A 7,671-nucleotide genomic window follows, 5' to 3' on the forward strand; every position below is an offset into this window, starting at 1 on the left:
ACCTTGGCCCGGCCATCACCTGGCGAGGGTCTCTTTCCCAGGCTCCTGCTGCTGGCCGCCCCCAAACTGCTCCCCATAGGACAGACTGGGACTTGGGTACTGAAGGATTTTTCATCTGTTCACACACAGGCATTCAAGCTCAAAAGCCTAACCCCTAGCACTCCCAAGTAAGTGCTGAACCCTGCACATGGGAACAATCCAGTGTGTCCCCAAGATGTGGCCACAGACCTAGACAGCTGCAGTCCTGTATGGCTATCTGAAGGTTCCTGACAGCTCTGCATAGTACAATTTAATTTATCAAAGGAAATGAGTAAAGTACCAGATTCTAGACCCATTGTGGCTCTGAACTGAAGGGAAGGTGGGAAGCACAGTATCTCATTATGTTGCCTATACTAGGAACAGATCAATACAAACACACAGGCAACAGGGATGGGGGGAAACGCGGCGTCAGCGCGGCAGTCAGCCCAGCGCAGCGCCAGCACCACCCCCTCCATCCCCAAAGCGCCTTGGCCCAGCAGAAAAGAAACCAGCGGCGGTTTGCTGCACCTGGCCAGAGAGGGGAACCTCAACCATGCCCAGTGAAAAGAGTGAACTAGCTGGACCACCGCCTCGAAAGAGCAGCAACAAACACGTATGAACACATGCAAGCATTCACTGTATCTTCTCCGTGGACTCCCTACCACTCTTCCCTGGCCCCCACTTTCAGCCTCACTGTTTCTCATGTGAGCCTATCTGCTTGGACAGTACACTGGGGAGGGGGTCATCAAGCCAGGACTCCCTCTATATAGGAATGGAAAGGACCCTGCAGATATTTTTATCCTAGTTGTGAAAACAAGGTGCCTCCGATTCTCTATATCCATCACAGCCAAATACCAACAAGGTCCCTGCCATTCCCTCTGTCAGTGACTCTGGTTTTTGTTGGAAGCCCCAGCAATACAGAACTCAACATGCAGGTCAGAAGAGAAGCACTGAGGAAATGAAAGGAAACGCCTGGAGTTGGGCCACTGTCTAAAGAAAAACAGAAAGCAAAGGAGAAAAATGACGCAGCACCGCAGCCCAAACGTCCCCCTGAGGGTGGCCACCTCTGCTCCTCCAAGGAACCCCATGTGCTGCTGGGAAAACAAGGAGCAGGAGGAAAAGGACAGAAGGAAAAAGGGTAAGCAGCAGAAGAAAGAAAAAAAATGCACAAACAGGCACTAGATAGATACAGCAAAGCCCAGAATGTACTAAAAACCACTTGTTAACAGCTGACATGCACTCACAAGCTGTGTTCCCACTGTGAGGAGGCCAATGGCAGACGCGGGAGTGGCGGCTGCAGGAGGGCTGCAGGCTGTGGTCCTGCTCTAACCCTCCATGCCCCATTCCCTCTCAGCCACAGGCTCATTCTTGCTCTTTTGAAAGGACTTCCTCTCTAGGCCTGGCACCTCCGAAGATAGCAGAGTTGGGATTGGCTACTTGATTGAGGGGTGTCGCCACTGTTCGAGGTTTAAGCTGGAGTCGTGGTCTCTGTGCTCTTTCCTCTTCTGTGGGTTCTCTGAAATCCATGTTGGATCCGCGGAGGGGAGGGCCATCTCTAAAGCGGCTGCCCATGGCGGGAGCTGTTCCCCGGTCACCTGGGCGACTACCTCCCCTGCTCCCTAAGAAGTCATCCCTGAAGCCAGAATTGAAGTCATCCAGGGAATCCCATCCACCTCTAGATTCTCCAGAGCTACCCATTCCTCTGTCATCTGGTCCACCTTTTCTGAATCCAAAGCCACCTTTATCTTGTTTTCTGCCTTCTGCAATGTCCACATGAAGTGACCCATTGCCCAACAGTGCACCATTGTATGTCAAGGCTTCCTTAAGGGAATCTGCTTCATCGAATTCTACATAGCAGAATCCTTTAAATTGATCTGTGTCTTTGTCTCTGACTAGCCGTGCACTCCTTATACTGAGATCCGTAAAGATAGCATCTATGTCGCCCTGAACCTTATTAAAAGGTAGATTTCCTAAGTAGGCTGTGTAGGGGGTCTCTGTGGGCAACTCCTTCTGGCTATGGGAACCATGGCCACCAGCACTGCGGCGGGACCCTCTGCCCTGCCAAACCTGCTGTAGGCCCGATTGTCGTAGGTATCGAAGTCCACCATTTGCCGTCTCCGCTCTGAGAGGAACCAGCAGCTGTGGCATTTTAATAAATGGCCTGTATTATATTGAGAAATTTTCCATTTATACCTATTTTATTGAGAGGTTATTTTTTTAATCACGAATGGATATTGTACTTTAGCAAATGTTCTTTCTGCATCTATTGAGATGATCGTGTTTTTTTTTTTTTATTCTAGTAATGTGGTGTATCACATTTTTTGATTTGTATATGTTAAAATAACTGTATACCATGGATAAATCCCACTTGGTCATGATATAATATTTTCATGTGTTATTAAATTTGGTTTTCTAGTATTTTACTGAGGAGTTTTACATATATGTTTGTTAGATGTGCTAGCCTGTAATTTTATTATTTTTAATTTTTGTCTGGCTCTGACATTGGAATGATTCTACCTTTATAAAATGAGTTGGAAGTATTCACTCTACTTCTGCTTTTTGGAATGTTTTAAGAAGGATGGTATTAATTCTTCTTTTATTCTTTGATTGAATTCAGCAGTGAAACAATAATGTCCTGAACTTTTCAGTGGATTTTTCAGCAGGAAACTTGTAGGTCAGAAGGGAGTGGGTATCCACTGTTGTTTTAACACTTTCGTGTTATAACTTTACCCTGGAATTAAAAATAATTTATGCACAACCATTATAGTAATACAATATTCTGGTTTTGTCTATATAGTTTCCTTTACCAATAAGTTTCATACTTTCTTATACTTTCTTCTTGCTATTTACTATCCTTTCATTTTAAATTAATGAATTCCCTATAGAATTTATTGTAGGGCAAGACTAGTGGTAATAAATACCCTAAAACTTTGTTTGTCTGATAAAATCTTTATTCCCCAATCATGTTTGAAGGACAGATTTGCTGGGTATAGTATTTTTGGTTGAAAGTTGTTTTCATTCCAGTACTTTGAATACCAAAAGTTTATTACTACTAATCTTGCCTTACAAGAAATTCTAAAGGGTATTCGTTAATTTGAAATGAAAGGATAATAAATAGCAAGAAGAGAGTTTAAGAAAGCATGAAACTTATTGGTAAAGGAAACTATATAGACAAAACCAGAATATTGTATTACTATACTGGTAGTGGATAAATTACTTTTAATTCTACTATAAAGTTAAAATACAAAACTGTTAAAACAATTATAAGTTAATTATTTTAATGGATATATAATATAAATATGTGTAAGTTGTGACATTTACAGCAAATAAAGTGGGTGGAGGAGATGTAAAAGTAAAGACTTCTTCTATGCAAGTGAAGTTGCTATCAGCTCAAACTATTTCTATAAGGTATTTTATGTATGCTCTTTTGTAACCACGAAGACAATACCTATAGAAGTTACTATAAAAAAAGAAAAAGAGAAAGGATTAAAAGCCTATCAACACAATAAAACAAAGAAACATAAAAGAATAAAAAAAGGAAAAAAAAAAAAAAGACCTGTAAGACAAACATACAAATAAAAACAAAATGGCAATAGTAAATCCATCCCTGTCATTTGTTACTTTAAATGTTAATGGACTAACTTCCCCACTAAAAAGAGAGAGTTACTGAACAGGTTAAAAAATAAAAAAGAAGAATATCCAACTATATGCTCTGTATAATAAACTCACTTTAGATTTAAGGGCATACATAAGCTGAAACTACAGGGAAGGAAAAATTTATTCCATGTGATTGGCAACCAAAATTAAGCAGGAGTGGCTATACTTTTATCAAAATAGAATTTAAGTTAAAATTGTCTCTAGATAGAATAAAGCTCTTTACATAATAATAAAAGGGTAAAATTAACAGGAAGTTGTACCAGTTAGAAATATATATGCACTCAATATCAGATTACTTAAAGCAAATATTGATGAATCTAAAAGGAGAAATGATAACACAATAATAGTAGAAAAATTTAATTACCCCATTATCAATAATGAATAGAACTTCTAGACAGAAAATTAATAAATAGTGGACTTTAGCAATACTGTAGGCTAAATAGACCTAACAGACATATACAGTACTTTTCATCCAACAGCAGAAGAACATACATTCTTCTGAAGCATACATGGATAATTCTGCAGAATGGATCATGTGTTAGTTCACTGAACAAGTCATAAACAAATTTAAAATATCAAAATTATACCAAGTATATTTTTAACCACAATGGAATAAAACTAGAAAGATTAACATTAAAAAAGGGAAAATTCACAAATATGTGGAAACTAAATAACATAATCTTGAACAACTACTGAGTCAAAGAGGTAGTCAAAAAAGAATCTAAAAAATATCTCAAGGCAAATGAAAAGAGAATTTACTAAAATTTGTAATATGAAGTAATCACAGTTCTAAGAGGGAAGTTTATAGCAATAAATGCCTACATTGAAAAAGTTTTCAAATAACTATCTTTATACCTCACTAAACTAGAAAAACAGGAACAGGCTAAACCTGATGTTAGCAGAAGGAAAAACATAATGATCAGAGCAGAGATAAATGGAGAACGGAAAAACTATAGAAAAAAATTAAACTATGAATTGGTTTTTTGAAAAAAAAAATCAAAACTGACAAATTCTTAGACTAAGAGAAAAGAGAAAATACTCAAATAATTAGAAATGATAGCTTCAACAGTAGAATGGATGCCTCAGAATTAAAACTGATTATAAGGGACTATTATAAATAATTATCTGCCAACATATTGGATAACTTAGAATAAATGGATAAATTCCTAAAAACATACAATCTACCAACACTGAATCAAGAATAAATATAGACCAATAACACATATGTAGATTTAAGTAGTAATTAGAAACCTCTCAACAAGACAAGCCCAGGATTGGATTGATTTGTTGCTTTATTTGTATGAGAAATATATGGGTAGGACTGGCTGCAAACATAGTCTGACCCAGAGATTAAACTGTGGTAATCGATAGATTCTGTTTCTTCCTACATTATTTCAATTCCTCATTCCAATTCATTGACTATGCCACTTTCAGATTATTTCATTTTCTAGCTGACATTTTCCATGGGGTTGCTGGTTTCTAGCTCTCTAGGCTTATAACCTCAGAGTTAACAGTTCCAGCAGAAGAGAGTTCGCATTGCCAGAGGTTCTGCAAAATGTCCTGGAGTTGTCTTTTTGGCTTAATTGGACCAAATGCTCATCTCTGAACAAGTGTCAAAGCCCATCCACGTGGCATATGCTGATCAGCCAAGCCTGGGTCACATGTCCATGCCTGGAGCTGGGACAGTCTAGAATGTGACGTAGTGGTTCTCCGTAGAACAAAAGAAGTGCTGTTATCAAATGTAGAATGGGTCTTGAACAGGTAGAAGAAGCATATTTCTTTACATCACATATAAACCAAGTGCTCAAATACTTTGTAAATAAATGAATCTTTGGGAGCCTCAAGTTTTTTTTCCTAAATGTATGATAATCTGTCTATGATAGTCTATTATCACTATGCCTACTTTGAAAGGTAAATAATACATGGAATACTGACTAAAGTGTTCAGTGCATTTTCTGACACATTATCTTTGCATTGGATTGCATTTAGAAGAATGGCAACAATTAAACTACCAAGCCCATTATTTAGCCCATTTAATATTTAATGGCTAAATAATGCAAGTTGGCTGGGCATGGTAGCTCACGCCTATAATCCCAATACTTTGGGCGGCCGAGGCGGACAGATCACTTGAGGTCAGGAGATTGAAACCAGCCTGGCCAACATGGTGAAACCTTGTCTCTACTAAAAATACAAAAATTAGCCTGGCATGGTGGTACATGTCTCTAGTCCCAGATACTCAGGAGGCTGAGACAGGAGAATCGCTTGAACCCAGGAGGCAGAGGTTGCAGTGAGTCGAGATCACGTCACTGCGCTCCAGCCTGGGCAACAGCAAGAGTCCGTCTCTAAATAAATAAATAAATAAATAAATAAATAAACAAGTTTAAGAAGTAGTTCATTCTTCCTCAGTTGATTCAAACTTGTTCAAATAGACATTTTTCTTGGTTTATAAATGTATCACATAATTTTAAATTCAGCGTGCCCTTGTAGAAGGCACTTAGTTTTCAAAGGCACATCTGTATGTCCTTTCTCCAAGAGCTTTCATTTATTTTATTTTCAAAATATCTACTAAAGGAAATAAAATTGCTTATAGACTCAACATGGTCTTCATCAAATGTTTCCAATGCTGTGCTTTTGCACTAAATGTTCAAATAACTTGTTAAAGAAATATGCCTATGCTGATAATCCTTATTGGTGCTCATTTCTAAACATCTGATGTCAAAACATCTTCTTAGAATAAATGTGATCTGATCTAAATAAATTAGATATGCTAAAATTATGCTACATATTAATATGTTATAATTTTGCTACAGTGAGTATGATCTAAATAGGCTCATTGTTTTACCTTTTGGGTCAATGTAAATATAGGATACATGCTGTTTTCTCTGAACTACATTTATGTATATATTATCTATATTTTTCTGTACTAGCTACTGAGTAAAAATGTCATTCTCAACCTATCTTCAGTAAGGCATGAGCTTGGAGTTGTTATTCCAGGTTTGAGAATAGACTGTGCTGATGTATTTTGACACTCTTTTACCCACTGTTTGATTTTTTAATCAAGAGAACACATTTTTGAGAGGGGTGCTGGTTGTAAACTGTAGGTTGTGGTGATACAAGAAATTTTAGAATAGTATACCCAAATAAAATGTGAACTCTTATTCATAGGATAATTGGCACTTTTCTATAACCAGCTAAACTAATACCAGAGTTTGAATGCTATAGACCCTCCTACATACCCTTTTGTACCCTACATAGTCTCTTGTAGCCTCTCTTAACCCATTTTTTGTTGCTATAAAGGAATACACGACTGAGTAATTTATAAAAGAAGAGGTTTATTTGTCTCACACCTCTGCAGATTGTACAAGAAGTATGGCACCAGCATCTGCTTCTGGTGAGGGCTTCAGGCTGCCAGCAGATATCATGTGGCAAGAGAGAGGGAGAGAGAGGAAGAAGTGCCAGACTCTTTGTAACAATCAGTTTTCACAGGAACTATAGAGCAAGAACTCACTCATTACATTGAGAATGGCACCAAACAGTTCATGAAAGACCCACCCCCATGATCCAAACACTTCCAACATTGAGGATCAAATTTCAACATGAGATTTGGAGGGAACAAATATTAAAACTATGTATTTGCCTTCCTTTGTAGACCTCGTTCATTTTCACACCTATGGCTGTGAAAATGAACGAGGTCTACAAAGGAAGGCAAAGATCTACTTTACATACTAATGGAATTGTGGGTTATAGTTGGCTCAGTGAAAATGTGTGCTACTTTCATTCATTGAACTCATTGCATTTCAACTTATTCCATATTTTCATGTGTGTCTTTATTGCCTATCACCCTTACTGGAATGTTATGTGGTCAGATATGTTTTTCTGACTAATTGATTGCAAGATCTTCAACCTCTAAAATAGTGCCTGGTATATAATAGGCAGCCAATGAATATTTTCACTGAATTATAATTCAGTGTTTATTATGTGCCAATACTCAGGTTG

The 7,671-nt window shown here is 37.9% G+C and overlaps 1 pseudogene; it reads right to left on the reverse strand.

Moving 5' to 3' along the window:
• Positions 1 to 1,380: 1,380 nt before the first annotated feature.
• On the reverse strand, positions 1,381 to 2,126 carry LOC102124840 (eukaryotic translation initiation factor 4H pseudogene; annotated as a pseudogene).
• Positions 2,127 to 7,671: the final 5,545 nt, after the last annotated feature.

Source organism: Macaca fascicularis, chromosome X, assembly GCF_037993035.2.
Source record: "Macaca fascicularis isolate 582-1 chromosome X, T2T-MFA8v1.1".
NCBI classification, from domain to species: domain Eukaryota; kingdom Metazoa; phylum Chordata; class Mammalia; order Primates; family Cercopithecidae; genus Macaca; species Macaca fascicularis.